Below are 25,020 nucleotides of genomic sequence, written 5' to 3'. Positions count from 1 at the left end.
CGCTCCCGCGGCGGCCCATCAGGTCCGTGACCTGTGAAGTGGTTTCTGACCACTTCTATAACCTACCTCAAGTTTTATCTGTACCCCTCTATCCCCTTATCCTCCAGGAACCTATCCAAACCCTCCTTGAACCCCTGTACAGAGTTCTGGCCTATCACATCCTCCGGAAGCGCGTTCCATGTGTCCACCACCCTCTGGGTAAAAAAGAACTTCCTAGCATTTGTTCTAAACCTGTCCCCTTTCAATTTCTCCGAGTGACCCCTAGTGCTTGTGGCTCCCCACAGTTTGAAGAATCTGTCCTTGTTCACTTTCTCTATGCCCTTAAGGATTTTGAAGGTTTCTATCATGTCCCTTCTAAGTCTCCTCTTCTCCAGGGAGAACAGCCCCAGCATTTTTAACCTGTCAGCGTATGAAAAATTTTCCATACCTTTTATCAGTTTAGTCGCCCTCCTCTGCACTCCCTCGAGTACCGCCATGTCCTTCTTGAGGTACGGCGACCAGTATTGAACACAGTACTCCAGGTGCGGGCGCACCATTGCGCGATACAGCGGCATGATGACTTCCTTCGTCCTGGTTGTGATACCCTTTTTGATGATGCCCAGCATTCTGTTTGCTTTCTTTGAGGCTGTCGCACATTGCGCCGATGGCTTCAGTGATGTATCGACCATCACCCCCAGGTCCCTTTCCAGGTTACTCACCCCTAGCAGTGTTCCCTCCATTTTGTAGCTGAACATCGGGTTCTTTTTCCCTACATGCATGACCTTGCATTTCTCTACGTTAAAACTCATTTGCCACTTTTTTGCCCATTCTTCCAGTCTCGTTAGGTCCCTTTGCAGGTCTTCACAGTCTTCCGTGTTTCTAACCCTGTTGCAGAGTTTGGTGTCATCAGCAAATTTGATAACCTCACATTTTGTCCCTGTCTCCAGATTGTCAATAAATATATTGAACAGTAGAGGTCCCAGCACCGACCCCTGCGGAACTCTGCTTGTGACCCTCTGCCAATCCGAGTATTGGCCCTTTACTCCAACCCTCTGTTTCCTGCCTGCCAACCAGTGTTTGATCCATCAGTAGATATCCCCTTGCACCCCGTGGTTCCACAGCTTTTTAAGTAGCCGTTCGTGAGGTACCTTGTCGAAGGCATTTTGGAAGTCAAGGTAAATTATGTCTATGGATTCTCCCTTATCCATCTGGCTGTTTATTCCCTCAAAGAAGTACAGCAAGTTCGTGAGGCATGACCTTCCCTTGCAGAAGCCATGCTGGCTCGCCTTCAGTTGTCCATTGTTTTCTATGTGTTCGCAGATTGTGTCCTTTACCATTGCTTCCATCATCTTTCCTGGAACCAAGGTCAAGCTCACAGGCCTGTAGTTTCCCGGGTCACCCATTGATCCCTTCTTAAAGATGGGCGTGACATTTGCTATTTTCCAGTCCTCTGGGATCTCCCCAGTTTTTAGGGAGAGGTTACATATTTGGTGAAGTGTCTCTGCTATTTCGTTTCTCAGTTCTTTTAGTACCCTTGGGTGGATGCCGTCCGGGCCTGGTGATTTGTCGCTCTTTAGTCTGTCTATCTGTCTGAGGACATCCTCTTTGCTTACCTCTAGTTGTACCAGCCTTTTGTCGTGTTCTCCATTTATAATCACCTCGGGTTCTGGGATATTGGATGTGTCCTCTCTGGTGAAGACTGACGAGAAGAATTTGTTTAACCTGTCAGCTATCTCTTTTTCCTCCTTTATCGCTCCTTTCCTGTCTCCGTCGTCCAGTGGTCCCACTTCCTCTCTGGCTGGTTGTTTCCCTTTCACATACCTGAATAAGGGTTTGAAGTTTCTTGCTTCTCCTGCCAGTTTTTCCTCATATTCTCTCTTTGCTTTCCTGACCTCTCGATGGCATTCTTTCTGGTGTCTTTTGTTCTCTTCCTGGTTTTCCTTTGTTGGTTCCTTTTTCTATTTCTTGAAGAATGATTTCTTGTCGCTTATCGCCTTTTTAACTGCAGTTGTTATCCATGCTGGGTTTCTAGTTCGATTTTTTTTGCACCCTTTCCTAAACCTTGGGACGCACAGGTCTTGTGCCTCGAGCACTGTGCCTTTTAGCAGTGTCCAGGCTTCCTTTACGGTCTTCACCTTCCCTGAGCTGCTGCTGAGCTTTTTTCTTACCATTTTCCTCATGTCCTTGTAGTTTCCTTTTCTGAAGTTGAGTGCTGTCGTTGTGGTTCTTTTCACCTTTGATGTTCCCATGTTTAATTTGTACTGGATCATGTTGTGATCGCTGTTCCCTAATGGTGCTAGTACCACCACTTCCTTAGCGGGTCCCTCTAGCCCGTTGAGGATTAGGTCTAGAGTGGCATCCCCTCGCGTTGGTTCCGTGACCAGCTGCTCCATGAAACAGTCCCTTATCGCCTCTAGGAATTTAGTTTCTCTCGTGCAATTTGAGTGCCCAATGTCCCAGTCTATTCCCGGATAGTTGAAATCCCCCATAACCACCACCCTTCCACTTTTGCACACCTGCCTCAGTTCGGCCTCCAGGTCCAGGTCGTTTGCTTCTGGCTGTCCTGGTGGGCGATAGTACAGTCCTAATTTGATGTCAGCTCCTTCCCCTCCTGTCAGCTTAACCCATAGTGACTCCAGACTGTCTGCCCTTGTTGTTATTTCTGTTCTGGATGAAGGAATGGAATCCTTTATATACAGTGCTATTCATAGAAGCATAGAAACATAGAAAGATGACGGCAGAAAAGGGCTATAGCCCATCAAGTCTGCCCACTCTACTGTCCCACCCCATTAAGTCAGAGTGCTGCTCGACCCACGTAGAGATCCCACGTGAATGTCCCATTTATTCTTAAAGTCGAGCACGCTAGTGGCCTTGATCACCTGCACTGGTAGTTTGTTCCAGTGATCCACCACCCTTTCTGTAAAGAAATACTTCCTGGTGTCACCACCAAATCTCCCTCCTCTGAGCTTGAGCCGGTGCCCCCTTGTGACTGAAGGTCCCTTAGGAAAGAATATGTCGTTTTCCACCTCGACGCGACCTGTGACATACTTAAATGTCTCAATCATGTCACCCCTCTCCCTGCGCTCCTCTAGAGAGTAGAGCTGCAACTTGCCCAGTCTTTCCTCGTATGAGAGACCCTTGAGTCCGGAGACCATCCTAGTGGCCATTCGCTGGCCTGACTCAGCTCGAAGTACATCTTTACGGTAATGTGGCCTCCAGAATTGCACACAGTACTCCAGATGAGGTCTCACCATGGTTCTGTACAGTGGCATTATGACTTCAGGTTTACGACTGACGAAGCTTCTATTGATACATCCCATCATCCGCCTTGCCTTGGATGAGGCCTTCTCTACTTGTTTGGCAGCCTTCATGTCTGCACTGATGATTACTCCCAAGTCCCGTTCTTCTGAGGTCGTAGCTAGTGTTTCTCCATTCAAGGTGTATGTTCTGCATGGATTTCTGCTGCCAAGATGTATCACCTTACACTTCTTTGCGTTGAAGCCCAGCTGCCATGTTGAGGACCAGTTTTCTAACTTGATCAGATCCTGCGCCATACCATCCGTGAGATCGCTTTCACCTACTATATTACACAGTTTGGCGTCGTCGGCAAACAGCGTTACTTTTCCCTGAAGCCCTCGGGTCAAGTCCCTTATGAATATGTTAAAAAGGGATGGTCCCAGGACTGAGCCCTGCGGCACTCCGCTAGTCACCTCCGATGTTTTAGAGAGGGTGCCATTGACCATCACCCTCTGAAGTCTTCCACTCAGCCAATCATTGACCCATGCCGTTAGTTTCTCACCTAACCCCATCGATTTCATCTTGTTTAATAGTCTACGGTGTGGGACACTGTCAAACGCTTTACTAAAATCCAAGTACACTATGTCCAGAGACTCTCCCAAGTCTAGCTTTCCTGTCACCCAGTCAAAGAAGCTGATAAGATTGGATTGGCATGACCTGCCCCTAGTGAATCCATGTTGACAGGGATCCCTCAGATTCTCCTCATCCAATATCGTGTCTAATTTCCCTTTAAGTAGAGTCTCCATGAGTTTACACACTATTGATGTGAGACTTACTGGTCTGTAATTCGCAGCCTCCGCTCTGCAACCCTTGTATTCCTCCCCCCTTCTTGTGTGCCCTGTCCCTCCTGTAGAGTTTGTACCCTGGTAGGGCCACATCCCATTTGTTGTCCTCTGACCACCATGTCTCTGTGATTCCTATTATGTCTAGGTCCTTATTTCCGGCTATAACTTCTATCTCCCCCATTTTAGTCCTTAGGCTCCTAGCATTTGTATATAGGCAATTTAAGTCCCAGTTTGTTACCTTTTCTTTTGGATCTACTCTTGATTTGTTGCTCCTGCTGATCTCCTCACGTGCTGCCTCCTGTGGTGTGTCTATCCCGTCCTCTGCCCGCTTCTTTGTTCTTTGATAGCCCTCTGGTTCCGGCTGTTTCCTCCTTGTCTTGCTCTTTAGCTCTAATTGCCTCTCGGGTCCCTGTGCTGCATCTTTGGGTTTATGTCCATAACGTGTCCATTTTGTCTCTAGTCCACTATCGCCATTTCCTGTTTCAGTATCCTTGCTCGATACTGTGGTCCGATGTGTCGAAGTCAGATCGACTATCGGCTTTCCCCTTGTTATCAGTTTAAAGTCATGTCTATGCAGGTCTGGATGTTACGTGCCAGCATCCTCGTCCCAGCCGTGCTCAAATGCAGTCCTTGTTTTTCCCCAGGAAGGTTGACCAGTTCCGTACAAAGAGGAAACCCTCCTCGTCACACCATCGCCTCAGCCATCCATTTGTTGCTTGCAGCTCGGTCTGCCTCCTCGCATCTGCCCTTGGTACTGGCAGGATCTCTGAAAAGGCTATCTTCCCTGTCCTCAGCTTCAGCTTCCTCCCCAGGATCTTAAACTGCTCGGTCAGTGTAGTCATGTTGAAATTCCTTCTGCTGACGTCATTTGTTCCGAAGTGGATTATCACTGCTGTGTCCTCTGTCTCAGCTCCCTCCATGATTCTCTCGATTCTGTCGGAGATGTCCTTTGTCCTCGCCCCTGGGAGACATGTCACTAGGCGATCCGCTCTGCCTCCTGCTATGTGACTTCCTGAAGAAATTTTGAAACGTGGCACGTCGAGGCCAAAGAACTATACACAAAAGATAAGTGCTTTTTCAATAATACAATCTTTCAAGTCATGCACATATAAAAGTGTACTAAGGTGGAAGTTTTGCTATGATTGGGTGGTGAGGTTTTTTGGGGACTTTCTGTTCCCCTTTTTCCTCCATGTCTTTGAGCACAATCTATCCACTGATTAAAGTATAAGGATTATGGAGTTCCAAGAGGACTTTTTAAGAAGTTACAGCAATTACACTAGCGCAGTTTTTTGTTTTTTTTCTTGAATTTTTTCACGCTTTTTGATTTTTGATTTTTGAAAGTTATTTTCCTCCTGTGGAGTTTGGGCTTTCTTTTTTTTGGCACAGATTATTTTAGGCACCATATATAGAATCTAGTCCACACTGTTAAAATAATCCATTGCTAGGCTTAAAGATTAATGCGAATGTTTGTCCTGCAATTGCTACTGCCCACCGTGGGGTTGTTCTTTCCTCCAATCATACATGGTCCATTCAATCCTACCCCGGTAGTCATTGGTCGGAATAAAAGCCTGAGCTGCTCTGATGAAAGGCGTTCTGCTGGCAATGTCTGAAGGATCTGATTTAGAGAATGATATGGTGCCAAAATTCATCACCGTTCCCGTCCCCGCAGATAACCGCGGGAAACCATCTTCATGTCATTCTTTAAGGAGAGAGGGAAGAATCAGAGTATAATTGGGCACAACCACTGACCCGCAAGGTAGAAGGACTGAAGTTGAAATAGACACTACAGAATGACAGTCTCTAGTATCCAGAACAGATATTGTGATGTCATAATGCCTCATTCCACCAATGCCTAAGAACCAATCACATCAGTGATGTCACAATGGCTTCATTATCCTTGGCTCACATAAGAATCAGAGTATGAATTGGCATAGCCACTGACCCGCAAGCTTTGCTTTGAAGAATGCTGGTGTAGAAGGACTGAGGTTGAAACAGATACTATAGAATGAGTCTCTGGTATCCAGAGCAGATATTGTGATGTCATAATGCCTCATTCCATCAGTGCCTAAGAGCCAACCTCGTCGGTGATGTCACAATGGCTTCATTATCCTATACTTGGCTCAAATAAGTATCAGAGTATGAATGGCCACAACCACTGACCTGCAAGCTTTGCATTGAAGAATGCTGGTGTAGAAGGACCGAGGTTGAAATAGACATTAGAAAATGACATGGGATTATTTCCCACGGTTATCCGCGGGGACGGGAACGGTGATGAATTTTGTCACCATGTCATTCTCTAATCTGATTATAAAAGAAGTGGACTAGATAATTAGCAGCTTTACAGGCTGCCACCCTGGTTGCAGCTGGCCCTCTCGGATAAAGAGAAAATCCTTGACAAAATATGCCGGTCAAGAATTGGTGCTGGATGTTGGCAACTGCTTATCATGCAAAGGCTGGAATTCAGATGCACACCTACATTTGATGCATATCGACTCCTGCACTGTGGGCTGCATTTCAAATTCATTTAGAAATCACTGCATATCTCTGTCATTTTTGAGCACTTATAAACTATATTAGCATGTGCTTAGATAAATTCAGTTGTCAGTTGTACAAAGGAGGTATTGATGCCCTAGTACAGGGTTAGGCAATTCCGGTCCTCGAGAGCTGGAGCCAAGTCAGGTTTTCAGGATATCCACAATAAATATGCATGAGATAGATTTGCATTTCAAGGAGGCAGTGCATGCAAATCCATCTCATATATATTCATTGTGGATATCCTGAAACCTGACCTGGCTCCGACTCTCAAGGACCAGAATTGCCTACCCCTGCCCTAGTATAAGACTCTGGTGAGATTGCACCTTCAAAAATATATAACTGGTCCGTGGTCTTCATCATAAAACACATAGGGACAGACTTAAAGATCTCAATATGTATATGTCAGAGGAAAGGCGGGAGAGGGGAGAGGAGAGATATAGTTACAGGAATGGCCTAATATCTGGCAACTAAAATTCAATGCAAAAAAGTACAGAATAATGTATTTGGGGATTAGAAATCAGAAAGAGCCATGTGCTGGGAGGTGAGAGGCTGATATGCATGGATGGGGAGAGGGTATGATAGGCCCGGATTCACCAACCTGCCCGATCCGGCCCGATCTGACAAATTCTGCACAACTAAATATGCAGATGGGGGGGCGATTGGCTTTTCTGCGATCCCCATGCATGCGCAGATGGTCTGCGCATCTGTAGATGGTCTGCGCATACGTGTCCAAGCCAACTCCTGCTCCATTGCCCTGCTCTTTGCTTGTGTAGGAAGGGGATTCAGGCACCGGGGAAATCATGCAGCTCCTGTCCCTGCTCTGTTCTTTGCTCTAAACTCTGCTTTGGAGCTGATTTCTAACCAGAGAAGGTAGGAAGTGTGACTCTCTCTGCCGCTTTGCCCGCGAGTTTAAAGCAAGGCTGCACAATGCAGTGCAGTCCCACTTTAAACCCGCGGACTCACACTACAGGGAAGGCGGCAGAGAGCAGAGTCCAGTGGGTACAAATAACGCTCCTTCTATTCCAAATAATATCAGCCTTTGGACCAAAATGAGTTGCGCTCCAGCACAAGTTGCTCCTGCCCCTCCAGGGAAGGCCCATGCCGCTTCTGCCCTTTACGGAGGTGCTGGAAAGATGCCTTCTAAGCGTGGACTCTATAAGGGCAACTGCGTGTGCAATTGCTATGGAATTGCTAGCACAAATCTGCCTTTATACAATAAACATTCGGCATGAGTGCATAGGATTAAATTCAGTAAACGACGCTCAAAAAACAGCAAAAAAAATGATGCCCCAATTATAGAATAACATTGTGCTGATTTGGGCACTAAGACTTATACTTGCAAATACCAGATGTAATTTCCAGTGCCCAATTTCAGTGCAAATCCCTGATATTCTGTAACACTGCATATAAATTTTAGAAATGGTCCTGTTCCTCCCATGGCCACCTCTTTAGGGTTGTGCTCTATGGGATTTGGGTGTGCATTATTATAGTGCATAGCAAGATGGGCATGCAAATCCAAATTAATACCCAAGGAGCCAATTAATACATAATTACTGGTACTAATTGGCTCATTAGTATAGTAGGGTGTTTGTCTTGGATTGACGCCATATATAGAATCTATGAAATAATGGCTGGCGTAAATGGTGTATCTGCTGCACAACTTATATTTTACCAGAGCTGCCTTTGAGTGCTATATAAGTGATAAGTAGTAGTAGTAGCATCCATACTCACATTATTGCTTTCCTCATCATATCATTGGCTCCCCATCCATTTCCAAAAAAAGTTCAAACTACTCTTACTGACCTACATGTCCACTCACTCCGCAATATCACTATGCAAAATCTCTCCTCACTTATCTCCCTCATTGCTCCACCCCCCCATGAACTCTTATCTGTACCCTTCTCCTCCACTGCCAACTCCAGACTCCGTCCCTTCTATTTTGCTGCACTGAATGCCTGGAACAGACTGCCTGAGTCAATACGTCAAGCTCCATCTCTAGCAGTATTCAAATCGAAGCTAAAAGCCCACTTCTTTGAGGCTGCTTTCAACTCCTAACTCCCACTCACCATAAGATATCTATGCCAATTCTATCATTCTCTCTGCAAGAAACTCCCCAACCCCTATATGTCCTATCTACATAGTAACATAGTAACATAGTAGATGACGGCAGATAAAGACCCGAATGGTCCATCCAGTCTGCCCAACCTGATTCAATTTAAATTTTCTTTTTTTTCTTCTTAGCTATTTCTGGGCGAGAATCCAAAGCTTTTCCCGGTACTGTGCTTGGGTTCCAACTGCCGAAATCTCTGTTAAGACTTACTCCAGTCCATCTACACCCTCCCAGCCATTGAAGCCCTCCCCTGCCCATCCTCCTCCAAACGGCCATGCACAGACACAGACCCTACAAGTCTGCCCAGTAACTGGCCTAGTTCAATATTTAATATTATTTTCTGATTCTAAATCTTCTGTGTTCATCCCACGCTTCTTTGAACTCAGTCACAGTTTTACTCTCTACCACCTCTCTCGGGAGCGCATTCCAGGCATCCACCACCCTCTCCGTAAAGTAGAATTTCCTAACATTGCCCCTGAATCTACCACCCCTCAACCTCAAATTATGTCCTCTGGTTTTACCATTTTCCTTTCTCTGGAAAAGATTTTGTTCTACGTTAATACCCTTTAAGTATTTGAACGTCTGAATCATATCTCCCCTGTCTCTCCTTTCCTCTAGGGTATACATATTCAGGGCTTCCAGTCTCTCCTCATACGTCTTCTGGCGCAAGCCTCCTATCATTTTCGTCGCCCTCCTCTGGACCGCCTCAAGTCTTCTTACGTCTTTCACCAGATACGGTCTCCAAAACTGAACACAATACTCCAAGTGGGGCCTCACCAATGACCTGTACAGGGGCATCAACACCTTCTTCCTTCTACTGACTACGCCTCTCTTTATACAGCCCAGAATCCTTCTGGCAGCAGCCACTGCCTTGTCACACTGTTTTTTCGCCTTTAGATCTTCGGACACTATCACCCCAAGGTCCCTCTCCCCGTCCGTGCATATCAGCTTCTCTCCTCCCAGCATATACGGTTCCTTCCTATTATTAATCCCCAAATGCATTACTCTGCATTTCTTTGCATTGAATTTTAGTTGCCAGGCATTAGACCATTCCTCTAACTTTTGCAGATCCTTTTTCATATTTTCCACTCCCTCTACGGTGTCTACTCTGTTACAAATCTTGGTATCATCTGCAAAAAGGCACACTTTTCCTTCTAACCCTTCAGCAATGTCACTTACATACATATTGAACAGGATTGGCCCCAGCACCGAACCCTGAGGGACTCCACTAGTCACCCTTCCTTCCTTCGAGCGACTTCCATTAACCACCACCCTCTGGCGTCTGTCCGACAGCCAGTTTCTGACCCAGTTCACCACTTTGGGTCCTAACTTCAGCCCTTCAAGTTTGTTCAACAGCCTCCTATGAGGAACTGTATCAAAGGCTTTGCTGAAATCCAAGTAAATTACATCTAGCATATGTCCTCGATCCAGCTCTCTGGTCACCCAATCAAAAAATTCAATCAGGTTCGTTTGGCACGATTTACCTTTTGTAAAGCCATGTTGCCTCGGATCCTGTAACCCATTAGATTCAAGAAAATATACTATCCTTTCTTTCAGCAACACTTCCATTATTTTTCCAACAACTGAAGTGAGGCTCACCGGCCTGTAGTTTCCTGCTTCATCCTTGTGACCACTTTTATGAATAGGGACCACATCCGCTCTCCTCCAATCCCCAGGAATCACTCCCGTCTCCAGAGATTTGTTGAACAAGTCTTTAATAGGACTCGCCAGAACCTCTCTGAGTTCCCTTAGTATCCTGGGATGGATCCCGTCTGGTCCCATCGCTTTGTCCACCTTCAGTTTTTCAAGTTGCTCATAAACACCCTCCTCCGTGAACGGCGCAGAATCTATTCCATTTTCTCGTGTAACTTTGCCGGACAATCTCGGTCCTTCTCCAGGATTTTCTTCTGTGAACACAGAACAGAAGTATTTGTTTAGCACATTTGCTTTCTCCTCATCACTCTCCACATATTTGTTCCCAGCATCTTTTAGCCTAGCAATTCCATTTTTTATCTTATTCCTTTCACTAATATATCTGAAAAAATTTTTATCTCCCTTTTTTACATTTTTAGCCATTTGTTCTTCCGCCTGTGCCTTCGCCAAACGTATTTCTCTCTTGGCTTCTTTCAATTTCACCCTGTAGTCCTTTCTGCTCTCCTCTTCTTGGGTTTTTTTATATTTCATGAACGCCAACTCTTTCGCCGTTATTTTCTCAGCCACTAGGTTGGAGAACCATATCGGCTTCCTTTTTCTCTTGTTTTTATTGATTTTCTTCACATAAAGGTCCGTAGCCATTTTTATCGCTCCTTTCAGCTTAGACCACTGTCTTTCCACTTCTCTTATGTCCTCCCATCCTAACAGCTCTTTCTTCAGGTACTTTCCCATTGCATTAAAGTCCGTACGTTTGAAATCTAGGACTTTAAGTATCGTGCGGCCGCTCTCCACTTTAGCCGTTATATCAAACCAAACCGTTTGATGATCGCTACTACCCAGGTGAGCACCCACTCGAACATTAGAGATACTCTCTCCATTTGTGAGGACCAGATCCAATATCGCTTTTTCCCTTGTGGGTTCCGTCACCATTTGTCTGAGCAGAGCCTCTTGAAAGGCATCCACAATCTCCCTACTTCTTTCCGATTCCGCAGACGGAACATTCCAGTCCGCATCCGGCAGGTTGAAATCTCCCAACAGCAGAACCTCCTCTTTCCTTCCAAACTTTTGGATATCCACAATCAGATCCTTATCAATTTGCTGCGATTGAGTCGGAGGTCTGTAGACTACACCCACGTAGATAGAAGTTCCATCTTCTCTTTTCAGAGCAATCCATATCGCTTCTTCCTCTCCCCAGGTCCCTTGCATTTCGGTCGCTTGGATATTGATCTTTACATAGAGAGCTACTCCTCCACCTTTATGACCATCTCTGTCCTTCCTAAAAAGATTATATCCCGGTATGTTTGCATCCCATCCATGTGATTCACTGAACCATGTCTCTGTGATAGCAACAATATCTAGATCTGCCTCTAATATCAGGGCTTGCAGATCATGAACTTTGTTGCTTAGACTGCGAGCATTTGTGGTCATCGCTTTCCAGCTATTTTTCAGCGATAATCTCCTTTTTCGTATGGATTTTTGTGTCGTTTCACTTTCCGTTGCAATACTAAGAAATGAGTTGCTGATATTGCTTATGTTGCAGCCTTTACTACTATCACATCTTTTCTTTTGCCGGGGGTGGTCTCTATAGTTGTCCTTCGCACATACACCACCCCCACCTTCTAGTTTAAATGCCTAGAAAAATATTGTCTAAATTTCTCTGCAAGGTTTCTTTTTCCTGCTGTAGTAATATGTAGCCCATCAGTGCAATATAGCTTCTTGTCCTTCCATGTATTTCCCCATCCTCCTATGTACCTGAAGCCTTCTTGATGACACCAGGCTCTGAGCCATCTATTAAAGTCCTCTGTGTTTTTTATTCTTTGCTCTCCTTTTCCATATGCAGGCAGTATTTCAGAAAAAGCTAAAGTCTTTACAAAAGGTTTCACGCCCTCACCATTTGTCTGTTCAAATTGGATTCTAAGCTCTTCTGAGCAGGGACCGTCTATTGCATGTGAATGTACAGCACTGTATGCCTTTCAGCGCTATAGAAATAATAAATAGCAGTAGTAGAATGGGGACAGCAGCTTACAAATATATAACACTTATTTCATGGGAAGGGGGAAGGAAGGACAGCAGTAGCATCAGTCATGGGGGAGGGGAAGAGAACAACAGCTGCATCAGTCATTGAAAAGGGGCAAAGGACAACAGCTGCATCGGTCACTGGGAGTGGAGAAGGAAGGACAGCAGTTAATAAACATGTTAAAACCTATGGCAAGGGCATCTAGTCTTTGTAGAGTGGCTCATCATAATGACCCAAATTTCAACCTCAGTTTATATCTGAGTCATTTCCTCCCCCCCCCCTTTTTTTTTTTTTTTTAGGGGAAAAAAAAGGTTCTTCTTCTTTAGGTGCCATCGACTCATGCTCGAGTCCTAGCAACTTGTTGAGTTACAGATCTAAAATGAAATCAGATTTGTGCTAGTCTGGTAAGTTCCTCCAGCGTCTTCCCCATGGTTGTTTTCAAGGTGTCCAGCCATCTGATTGAAGGTCACCCTCTTTGTCTGGTTCCTTTGAGCTTCCCTAACATGATGTCCTTCTCTAATTATCTTTCTCTTCTGACAGTATGACCAAAATAAGACAGTCGTAACTTCATCACTTGAGCTTCTAGTGACATTGCCAGTTTTGATCTCTTCCAGAATAGATTTGTTCATTCTGGCAGTCCACGGCATGCCTAAAATCTTTCTCCAACACCAAAGCTCAAATGAGTCAATCTTCTTTCTACCTTGTTTCCGTAGTGTCCAGCTTTCTCATCCATAATTCGCCCTGAGAAAATGAGTGCATGGACAAGTTTGATCTTCGTTCGGAGTGTTATTTCCTTGCCTTTGAATACTTTGTCAAGAGCCTTCATTGAGGAGTTACCAAGTGCTATTCTGCGGAGTATTTCTTTCCTGCTAGTTGCATATTTGTTTATAAAGAGACCAGGAGATTTATATCCTTTACAACTTCTATTCTATCACCTTCAAGCTCAAAATTGTCATCATTTTCCATGTTCATGATCTTTGTCTTGTTTATGTTCAGTTCTAATCCCATCTTATGACTTTCGGCTTTGACTTTTCTCAGTAGATACAGCATGTCTTCTTTGCTGCTGGTGATAAGTGTTGTATCATATGCATAGCGCAGGTTGTTTATATTTCGGCCAGCAACTTTGAAACTAACACTCTCTTCTTCTAAATCTGCTTTTCTGAAGATGGCTTCACCGTAAAGCTTGAACAGGTAAGGTGACAAAATGCATCCTTGCCTGAAGCCACGTTTTATTGGAAACCAATGTTGCCCTATTCTGTTCTCACTGCAGCTTTTTGATTTTTGTAGAGGGTTTTTATCAGCTGAGTTATATTTTGGGGAAAAAAAGTTATCTTGGTTTATATTTGGGTCAGCCTATATTCAAGTATATACGGTAAGCAGTAGAGCACACAAAAAGAAAATGCTGATTTTACAGGGCAGAGCAGGCCTGAACAGTTTCTGCCACTCATTGAATAAACAGGGAGCAATGGAAGGATTAATAATTGCAGCTCATTAGCAGATCCTTGGACCAAAGCACCCTGGAGGGAGGGCTGCTGGGAAGAAACCACTACAGCACTCCCCCCTTGTACCCTGGATTTTACCCTTTGTTCTTGGCTTGTTTATACTGTATATGAACCATATTTTCAATTGTAGTTTTTTTTATCCTGTATTTCCAAGAGCCCACAGTACATTTACACTGAGATCAATGTGCAGGAGATCTTATTCATTGCCTTTTCATATGTGGAAATTTTAAACATTAGAACAGGGGGCTTTCCAAAATTTGAGCAGGGTTATCATGTTTTCTAAAAAAAATAAAAAGAATGAAGAATTCTAGTTATATTATTGATGGAAAGAAGTGGATTTCTTCCAGGGTTGTGCTAATTTTTGTTGGATGGTAAGTTTTTGGGACCAACTGAGACATGTGGTTTCAAAAGCTCATATATATATTTTTTTTACATCTTTTCCTATTTCTTATCCTGTCCCAATGAAAATTATGACAAATCATAAGGAATCCATTCTTAACAAGTAAGAGGGAGTTTGGTATATTACAGTTACAACTTTAATTGTTATAACGTAAGAAGGTGGATAAAACCTATTTATTCAGGAACTATGTTTCCGATTAATTCATTCAATGTATATATTCTTGATATTTAAATTTATCATAAAGTCTGCCAAAAAAGCTTTCTTCTATTGTTGCTAAAATGATGAATTATCTAGATTTTGTATAACTTTTATTATGGAACTTCACAGATTATTGACCTAGTAATTCTTCTGTAATCCACTTAGAACTTTACCAGTTAATAGCGGAATATAAGATATATAACTGCTACTGTAAACTGTAACATTTCAAAACTCAGGTGACCCCACTTACCCTCGAAAAGAACTAGTATATAGTCCTGGAAGTGGAGAAAGTGAGAGAGGAAGAACCAAAACTCAGAATCCCCAAAGTTGCTTGATCCGTGACCACTAGCAAGTGAAAGGTAGTGATGGTTGGCAATTCCCTCCTGAGGGGTATAGAGGCATTCATCTGCAGACCATATGTGATGTCCTAGAAGAGGTGCTTTCTGCCTGGTGCCAAAATTTGAGATGTTATGAAAAGCTTACTGAAAATCATCAAGCTTAATGACTATTATCCATTACTTTATATTCATGTTGGCACAAACAATACTACAAGGTACCCCTCTGAATGTATCAAAAGTGACTTCATGGCTCTGGAAGAGAAGGTGAAGCTTTTAGATGTGAAGGTGGTATTCTCATTGATCCTTCCTGTCGAGGGTAAAGGTCAAGGCAGAGAAACTTGCATCCTGGAGATGAATGCTTGGCTGTGTGGACGGTGCCATCAAGAACATTTCGGCTTCCTGAGCCATGGGATGATTTTCCAAGGGCTATGTGCATCTATCAAAGATGGGAAGAAGTGTTTTCAACAGCAGACTGGTTAACCTACTGAAGAGGGCTTTAGAGTTATAGGAACTGTGTGATCAAAACCCCCAGGTATACAAATGGGAAAAAGGGACAATGTCCAGAAAGCAGGATGTACTAATGCCAGTAGTATGAGAAATAAGATATTGGATCTAGAGGCTGTGATGGAAGAGGATGATATGGATTTACTCGTAGTGGCGATTATGGAGATGTGGTTCACGGAGAACCGTAACTGGGATAGAGTTATTATACTGGGCTATAATCTGTTCAGGAAAGATAGGGTAGAAAGAAAAGGATGAGGAGAGGCATTATAATTTGTATGTTAAAGATTATATTAAAGCTGCACAATTGCGGGACCTATGGGGTAAGGAAGAGGCACTGTGGGTCTTTTTAGAAAGGGAATGGAAAATGTATTTACTTTGGTGTGATATACAGGCCTCCTTCACAGACAGAAGTGGACAGTGATTTAATTGAAGACATGCAAAATATAGCTATAAAAGAAAATGTTTTTCTAATGTAATATGTGATTTTAATATGCCAGATGTTTATTGAGGTATCCCTATTGCAGGATCTCTTAGAAGTAGGGAGATCCTGGATTCTCTACAGGGGGAACTGTTCCAGCAGTTGGTAATGGAACCTATGCTGGATGCAGCCATTTTAGACTTGGTGCTTACGAATAGGACAATGTTTCTAGTGTTATAATGGGTGATTATCTGGCATTTGGTGATCACCAGATGGTGTGGTTTAATATTAAGATTGTTCAGATGGGGGATTGCGTCAAGGAGTGTTGTCTAGATGGGAATATCTGGAAGAAGTAGCAAAGCAGTGGGAAAAACTGAAAGGAGCTATTGTAAGGGCAACAAACCATTGTGGGCTAGATGCACTAAAGTCAGTGAACGTCACTAAACCTGTTTTCACAGATTTAGCGATGATAGTTTTTACCAGCCTGATTCACAAAACGGCTAACCGCATGTTTTTCCCCTCGATCGCCCATTTTACAATCCGGTTATGAATTAGTTAAAACCCCATGAAAATTAGCCAAGCGATTGATGCACTAACATGGCTTGGCTATTAAAAAAAAAGGGGGGGGGGGTTAGCGATCGGAAAAACTGTTCTGTTTTTTCATTTATTTCAATGGCACAGATATTTTGCATGTGTTACACATACAAAATATCTGTCCCATAAAAAAAATGAAAAAAATGGTGACCCCCGACAAACACAGCATGAGAGAAAATGGCAGGAGGGATGACCACTCCCTCCTGCCACCGGATACTCCCCCAGTCCTAAATGATGGGCCTTCCCCTCCCCGGTGCATCATGTGATGCATGGGGAGGGGCCAAAGGCTCTGATTGGTTCAGTCACCTAAGGCCCCATCCAAGGCATCTGAGTCAATCAGGCTTTAAGCATCTCCCTTTGTATCCAGGATATTGAGGGAGGAGCCTAAAGCCCTGATTGGTCAAGCCAATTGGGCAATGCCCTGGTCCACCAAGTGTATTCTGAGATGCACTGAGTGGGTCCTATCTACCAAATAAGGAGACAAATCCCTTATTTGGTAGTTAGACCCCACCCCGTGCATCACAGAATGCACCAGGTGGGTTGGGGCACAACCATTTTGATGATGACACCCTGTAGAGAGGATGGAAAGATGCTTACTCCCTCTTTCTTGCCTGCAGGATTTTTATAAAGGTAGGTTGTGGTGCAAAGTGGACCCTTAAACCACTAGGATGATGGTGTCAGGTCCTACTTTGGGAATGGTGTCCTTTTGTCCTGATATTGAGAGGGGGGAGTGTCATCAGGTCTTGCCTTGGAGAGGATGCGTCCTTGTGTCCTTCCTTGGGGTGGTGCCAGGTTCTGCCTCAGAGCTGGGGGTGTCAGGTCCTGCTTTGGGGGTTGAGGTGTGTGTTAGCTTCTGCCTCAGGATCAAGGTCTGGGTCTGGGCCAGCTTGGGAGTCCTACTTGATCACTAGGGTTAGGGTTTTCAGGGAAGCCGGTTTGGGGCAGGATGGCCAGTTTGGTTTGAGAGAAGAGCGGGATTTGGTTATGATTGTATGTGATGATCTTAAGATGGCCAAACAGGTTGCAAAGGTGATGGCGAAAGCTAGAAGGATACTAGGGTATATAGGGAGGGATATGGTCAGTAGGAAAAAAGAGGTATTGATGCCGCTGTATAAAACTCTGTGAGACCTCATTTAGAATATTGTGTACAATTCTGGAGGCTGCACCTTTCAAAAGATATAAAAAGGATGGAGTCGGTTCAGAGGAAGGCTACTAAAAAGGTACATGGTCTTCGTCATAAGGCGTATGGGGACAGACTTAAAGATCTCAATCTGTATACTTTGGAGGAAAGGCGGGAGAGGGGAGATATGATAGAGACGTCTACATGGCATAAATGCGCATGAGTAGAGTCTCTTTCATTTGAAAGAAAGCTCTGGAATGAGAGGGTATAGGATGAAGTTAAGAGGTGATAGGCTCAGGAGTAATCTAAAGAAATACTTTTTCACAGAAAGGGTGGGAGATGCGTGGAATAGTCTCCGGGAAGAGGTTTTGGAGACGAAGACTGTATCTGAATTCAAAAAAGCGTGGGATAGGCACATGGGATCTCTTAGAGAGAGGAAGTGATAATGATTACTGCAGATGGGCAGACTGGATGGGCCATTTGGCCTTTATCTGCCATCATGTTTCTATGTTTCAACCAACCCTTCTAACATTGTCCTAGACCTGGCGTTATTTTTGCTGGTGCTAAACAAGCCTGATAACATTTTTTTTTTTTTTTAGCATGCTGCAAGATGTTTACACTTTAAAATACAGTACATTTAAATGCAGTCTGCACTAATAGTTTCATCACCTGAACTGAAACCATTAGAGCATTGGGTGCTAATTGTTAATTTTTTAGCAACGACCTTAATATAAATTGTAGAGAGAGAACTTTAGTTCCCTGGGGGCCCTGGTCACCCTAATCTGTACTTGGAATCCCTTCTGCATGAGGCTCTCAGTGTGATCTCCATCATAAAAGTCATGCATACAATAGCATCAACTCTTCTGGCATTAGAACTCTATCAGTTGAAAGAGGTGCTTAAAAACTTTGGAAAGTCTGGTTCAAGTGCAAATTAAATTACTGCTGATTGCACCCTCCTTTGTTGTTTTCAGAGCAAAGGGATTGCTTATGTCACTCGTGCAGACTGATGTTCAGAACCCTAATGCTGGTGCTAGAGGCAATTAGCGCTGTACTAATGTTGGCATTTGGGTGCCCACATGTTCAGAGGACACTAGTGCAGGGAACAATGTGGGAGCTGAAGAACTAAACTAAACTAAACTAAACTAAACCTTAGGTTTATTTACCGCATCATCTCCACAATCGTAGAGCTTGGCACGGTTTACAAGAGTTGAGAGAGAAAGGAACTCCAATGAGGTTAAAGGGTATAGTGAGAAGGATATTTGGGGGGCTTAGAATGCCAAAGATGGGGTAGGTATTACATTTTTGAAAAAAGCCAGGTTTTCAGATGTTTGCAGAAGAGTTGGAGAGAGCTCAGGATCCGGAGGGGGGAGGTAAGGTTGTTCCAGAGCTCAGTGAATCTGAAGGGGAGGGAGGTCCCTAGTTTTCATGCACGGGAAATGCCTTTTAATGAAGGAAAGGATAATTTTAGTTTGTGAGTGGGTCTGGTGGTATTAAGATTTAAGGAGTTCCAGGAGAGTGGGATGAAGGGAGGGAGGATGCCGTGAAGGATTTTGAAAATTAGGCAGGTGCATTTAAAGTGGACCCTGGCGATAATCGGATGCCAGTGAAGCTTAGACAGGAGCGGTGAGACATGGTCAAATTTACTTTTTGCAAAGATGAGCTTGGCCGCTGCATTCTGGATCCGCTGAAGTCTATGAAGGTTTTTCTTGGTAAGGCTTAGGTAGATTGAGTTGCAGTAGTCCAGTCTGGACAGGATGATAGATTGGACGAGAATGGTAAAGTGATTTTGATTGAAATAGGATCTTACTTTCCTCAGCATGTGAAGGCTGAAATAGCATTTTTTTGCCAAGGAATTGAGGTGATCGTTGAAGGACAAAGTGGAGTCGATGATGATGCCCAGAACATTGTTTGAGGACTCCAACTGCAGAGTGGAGCCAGATGACAGGGGGATGGAGGTGGGAAGTTGGTCTAGTTTAGGGCCGAGCCAAAGTAGTTTAGTTTTGGACTCGTTCAGTTTCATTTTGACAGTATGGGCCCAGGACTGGAGGTTCGTTATACAGGAGGACTAGGATATCATCAGCATAAGTGTAAATTGTTTCAAGGGGGGATAGATGGAGGAGTTTAAGAGAGGACATATAGATGTTAAACAGAATAGGCGAAAGGGGAGAGCCTTGTGGGACTCCACACGTTGGTTGCCAGGGGGCGGATGAGGTGCCATTCATGTTGATTGTGTAGGAACGTAGAGGGGGATTAGCTCAAATGGTAGAGCGCTCGCTTAGCATGCGAGAGGTAGCGGGATCGATGCCCGCAGAGGGAGGAAGTGACGTCACCGATGCGAACGGGAGCTTGATCTCAGAGCTCCGTTCGGGCCCGGTGCTAAATTGTTCAAATAGCTGCGGAAAAAGCGCTAAATTATTTTCTTTGGCAACGGAGAGGAGAGTGTAGGGAGCGGAGACCCCATGGCAACGCGCAAAAAAATCCCGACGGAAAAAACCGGCCAGCGCACGCTGGAACAAGCGCTGAGCCGGACAGCACGTGGCAGTGGGGGCCTGGAGACCGGCGGGGGTGAGGCGGCGCACTCGAGTGGGGCTACAGCGGAGGTGGCTGCGGAGGTGAGCGCATCGGCCCCCACGGACCCCCTCACCAAGTTGGATATGCAAGGCTGGATCACTGAAGTAAAAGCGGAGATCGCGGCTGTGGTGGTGCAGGTCCGGGAGGTGGTGCAGGAGCTGCGCACGGACCTCGTGGAGGTGGGCAACCGCGTAGAGGCGGTGGAAATGCGATTGGATTGCTGCGAGGACTCGGTGACCGGGATGCAACGCTCTCTGGAGAGTGCCGCGGCGGAACATCAGCTCTTGATGGACAAGGTGGAGGATCTGGAGAACCGTACCCGGCGTAATAACCTGCGGGTGCGGGGCCTACCTGAATTGCAGGAATATAAAGATGTCAGCGCTACCATCACTACTTTGCTTCGCTGGCTGCTGCAAAATGACACTTTGGATCCGGGTCTGGAGCGTGCTCATAGGGCACTGGGGCCCCGCACATCTGATCAGCCTAAAGATATTGTGCTGTGTCTGCGGAGCTTTGTGCTTAAAGAACAGATCTTCCGCAGAGCCCGAGAAATGGGCACGGTGACCTGGGAGGGTCATCGGCTGGAATTCTATCAAGATCTGGCGGCGAGTACGCTGCAGAAGCGCCGGGCATTCCGAGAAGTGACTAAGGCTCTACAGCGAGGCAACCTGCGCTACCGCTGGACTTTTCCCTTTGGAGTGGTCATCACCATCAATGGAGTGCATACCAGAGTCACTACAGTTCGGGAAGCCCGAATTCTGCTGCAACAAGCTGGCATCGAGATTCCAGAGGAACCTGCTTCCCCTGTGGGAGCGGGGCCCAGTCGAGTGGGGCTCCCAACAGCCTCACGATGGCAGCGTGTGGAGCGGGGATCACGTAGTGAGAGGGGGGGCCGAGGCGGTGGCCCCTCGCTTCAGAACAATGCTCCTGCTTAACGTGGTCTCCCTGGTGGGAGGGCTACTACTTGCTTGACTGTCCCTTCCCCCTTGCGCTGTCCGGGGGCCCCCCCGTTTGTGGGGGTATAGTTTGCCCTGGGTGACTGTGTTACTATGTTTTAGCTATGGGGTGGTGTACTTGGAGGGTCATCACCGACCTGGCTGCTCTGTGGAGGGGTGGGGGTGTGGGGGGCTGAGGGAGTGTTGGGAGGGATAGCGAGTGGGTGGTGGGGTGTTGAGGGTGGAGGGTAGCTAGAAGGGTGTGTTTGTTTGGGACTGCTGATGTTTGTTATTTGACAATTTTGTATGGTTGTGGGGTGGGGTGACAGGGGCTTCGGGGACCGTTACATTCCTTGTATGTTGGTGGGAGATCTGCGGACTCTCACATGGGGGAGTGGGGGGTGGAGGGGAGGGGTGGTGGGGGGGAGCGGATCGCTAGGGTGTTTCTATAGGGGAGCTTTTTACTGTGGGGGTGGGGGGATGGGGGGAGAGATGGGGGGGATGGGGGGACATGTCTGTTGGGGTTGGTCATGCAATGTCTCTGTATTCATTTGAATAATGGGGGTGTTTAAATTAGTTTCTTACAACATTCGAGGTCTTAATTCCCCTAATAAGCGGAGGGCATTCTATAGGGAATTGCTCCGTTTGAGGGCTGATGTTTGTTTTGTTCAGGAAACTCATTTACTACAATCCCATGAATCCTTGGTGGGGGATCATAGGTTCCCGCAGGCCTACTGGGCTTCCCGGGTGGGTACTTCTAAGAGATGCGGGGTGGGTATTCTTATCCGTAAGGGGATCCGTTGCGAGGTGCACAGGGCTGTGAGGGATCCCCAGGGCAGGTACATTATGTTGGAAGCTACGATTGAGGGGGTCTTGTACTCCCTGGTAAATGTCTATGCCCCTAACGAGGGTCAGGGGATCTTCTTTCGCGAGTTGGTCCCCCGGATCCTCAAGTTTAAGGGGGGGGCCCTGGTCTTCGGTGGGGATTTCAACCTTACTGTGACTCCTCATTTGGATAATTCCGGGAGGGCGGATTGTTATGGGAGAAGGGATCGTAGATTGTTGCGTGAGGCACTGGCTGGTTTGAATGTGGTGGATTGTTGGAGGTGGCTCCATCCTTCGGTGAAGGACTATACCTACTTTTCGGGAGTACACTCCTCCTATTCCAGAATTGATTATATATTTGTGGAGAGGGGACTTCTCCGGAGGGTGGAGTCTTCAGGGATTGAGTCTTCTACGTGGTCGGATCATGCCCCGGTGTGGTTGCGGTTCCAGGGGGAGGGAGGAGGGGGGGACGGAAATATTGGCGCTTCAATGATAGTCTCCTAGACGATCCCGAGGTGGGACTGCAGATTGAAGGGTGGATACAAGACTATTTAGATGTAAATGTGGAGTGTGGAGCTTCCTTGGAGGCGGTTTGGGCGGGGTTGAAGGCTACCCTTAGGGGCAGGCTGATAGCCCTGGCGTCGGCTAGGCAGCGTAAGCGGCGGGAGGAAGCCGCTAATCTGCTGCTTGTAATTGGTAGGTTGGAAAGTTTACATAAGCGTTCCCCCTGGAATGTGGCATTGCGGGAGCGTTTGCTTCAGGCTCGTAGGGATCTTCAGGCTTTGGACTTGGATAGATTGCAACATAATTTACAGCTCCTCCAGCAGCGATATTTTGAGTTTTCTAATAGAGCTAGTCGCCTGGTTGCACACCGTCTTAAGGTGCGGCAGACGCGAAATCAGATTCTTTCGCTCCGGGCTGCTTCTGGGGAAGTGTTACAGACCGAGGAAGCTATCCGGGCACGTTTTGTGGAATATTACTCTCATCTCTATACCCCGGACGATCCAGGGCCCTCACGGGACCAGGATGCTTATTTGATTTCAGCTGAGCTACCCCAGATTGCACAGGGCGATGTGGCCCGGTTGGACCGCCCTCTCACATTGATTGAGGCTCGTAGTGCGCTGCGTTCTATGAAGCTTGGTAAGTCCCCTGGATTGGATGGTTTTACCGTTCGGTACTATAAACGATTTCAAGATCTGCTGCTGCCCCCTCTGTTACGTTTTCTTAATTCTTTGCAAGGGAATAGTGCCCTCCCCTTCTTTATGCGTTTGGCGGGTGTGACAGTGTTGGCTAAGGAGGGGAAGGATCCTCTCCAGTGTGCATCCTATAGACCGATATCCCTATTGGGGGTAGATACTAAGATTTTCACGCGCATTCTGGCGGACCGATTGATGAGTTGGATCCCTCGGCTGATCCATCCGGATCAGTCGGGATTTGTGGTCGGCAGACAGGTGGGTGATAACACGCGTAGGGTCTATAACTTGTACGACCAGGCCAGGGGAGGGGTAAGAGAGACGGTGTTTTTGTCTATCGACGCTGAGAAGGCGTTCGATAGAGTCTCTTGGCCTTTCTTGTTTCGGGTCTTGGAGTCAGTGGGCTTAGGCCCGAGAATGAGAGACTGGATCCGAGTCCTCTATAATGGGCCTCTGAGCTGCATCAAAGTAAATGGAAGTTACTCGGAGACTTTCTCTCTAGCAAGGGGAACACGCCAGGGGTGTCCCCTCTCCCCGATTCTTTTTGCTTTGACTGTGGAACCCCTGGCGCAGCGAGTGCGGATGAATCCGGATATTCAGGGGGTCAAGGTGCCGGGAGGGGACTTTAAGTTGGCTTTGTTTGCGGATGATATTTTGTTTACGGTGGAAGACCCTGATGAGTCTCTACCGGCTATATTGCGGGAGTTGGAAATTTATGGGAAGGTATCTGGATTTCGGGTCAATGTTGGTAAATCGGAGCTTCTCAGTATCAACCTACCTGCTGACCGGGTTTCCTATCTTCGAGACCGGTATCCGTTTCGGTGGGTCTCGCATTCCATGAGATACCTGGGGGTATATTTTGGACCGCCGGGAGTGGAGATATATGACCTCAACTTCCCTCAGCTCTTCCGTCGCATCCGCCAGGATTTACTTAAATGGAAGGACCTGTATTTCTCTTGGCTGGGCCGGGTGGCCATTGTGAAGATGATGATTCTGCCCCGTTTGTTGTTCTTATTTCAGGTGTTGCCTCTATGGGTGGAGCGGAAAACATTGGAGGAGGTGCAAAGGCATATCTTTAACTTTATTTGGGCTGGTAGACGGCCGAGGGTGAGTAGGAAGGTCTTGTGCTTGGGGAGAGGGGACGGAGGGCTGGGGGTCCCGGATGTGGTGAAATATTATCAGGCTGCTCAGCTACGCGCCCTTTTAGAATGGCAGGCGCAGACCCCGAAACTGTGGGTGGAAATTGAGCAAAGGTTGAGTGGGGGGGTGCCTCTGTTACACCGGCCGTGGATACCCGGTAGGGCGCGCCTGAGGGGGGAGATATCCTCGGTTGTGATTGCCCTGAGGGTATGGAATCAAACTAGATCTTGTTTACTAGGGAATAGGCGTCATTCCTGGTTTACTCCGCTGAGATTCAATCCTGCTTTTCCACCGGGAGGAGAGGGGGGAATATTTGCAGAGTGGGAGGCACGGGGCTTAGTTTGTATGGGTCAGCTGTGGGACCCGGTGTTAGGTGGGGTGAGATCCTTTGCGGAACTCAGGGGCAGGTATGGGCTTGGATTAAGGGATTTGTTCCCCTACATGCAGGTCCTTCACTATGTTAGGACCTCGGGTCTTTTGGGAGACTTGAGGGGTGGTAAGACGCCCTTTGAACTATTACTGGGTCCAGTGCTCAGGAAGGGAGCTCTCTCTGCGATTTACCGGTGTCTTAATGGTCGGGGGGCTCCCCTTCCATACATGAAGGCCTGGGAGGGTGATTGTGGCTCTGTAATTTCCTGGGACACTTGGGGCGACATATGGGCGGAGATCTCCTCGGCGGGTATAGCTGCTTTGCTAATTGAGAACGGATATAAAGTTCTTTTCCGATGGTATTATACTCCTCAGACTGTAGCTCGGTGGCAGGGGGGTGCGAGTGTGCTTTGCTGGAGGGGCTGTGGGGAGGTGGGTACCTACTTTCACATGTGGTGGCAGTGTGGGAGGGTGTGTGGATTCTGGACTGAGGTTTTTGCACGGGTGTCCCGGATCCTGGGTGTCCAGATTCCGGCC

Source organism: Geotrypetes seraphini, chromosome 2 (genome assembly GCF_902459505.1).
Source record: "Geotrypetes seraphini chromosome 2, aGeoSer1.1, whole genome shotgun sequence".
Classification (NCBI taxonomy): Eukaryota; Metazoa; Chordata; class Amphibia; order Gymnophiona; family Dermophiidae; genus Geotrypetes; species Geotrypetes seraphini.
This window is presented reverse-complemented; position numbering follows the sequence as displayed.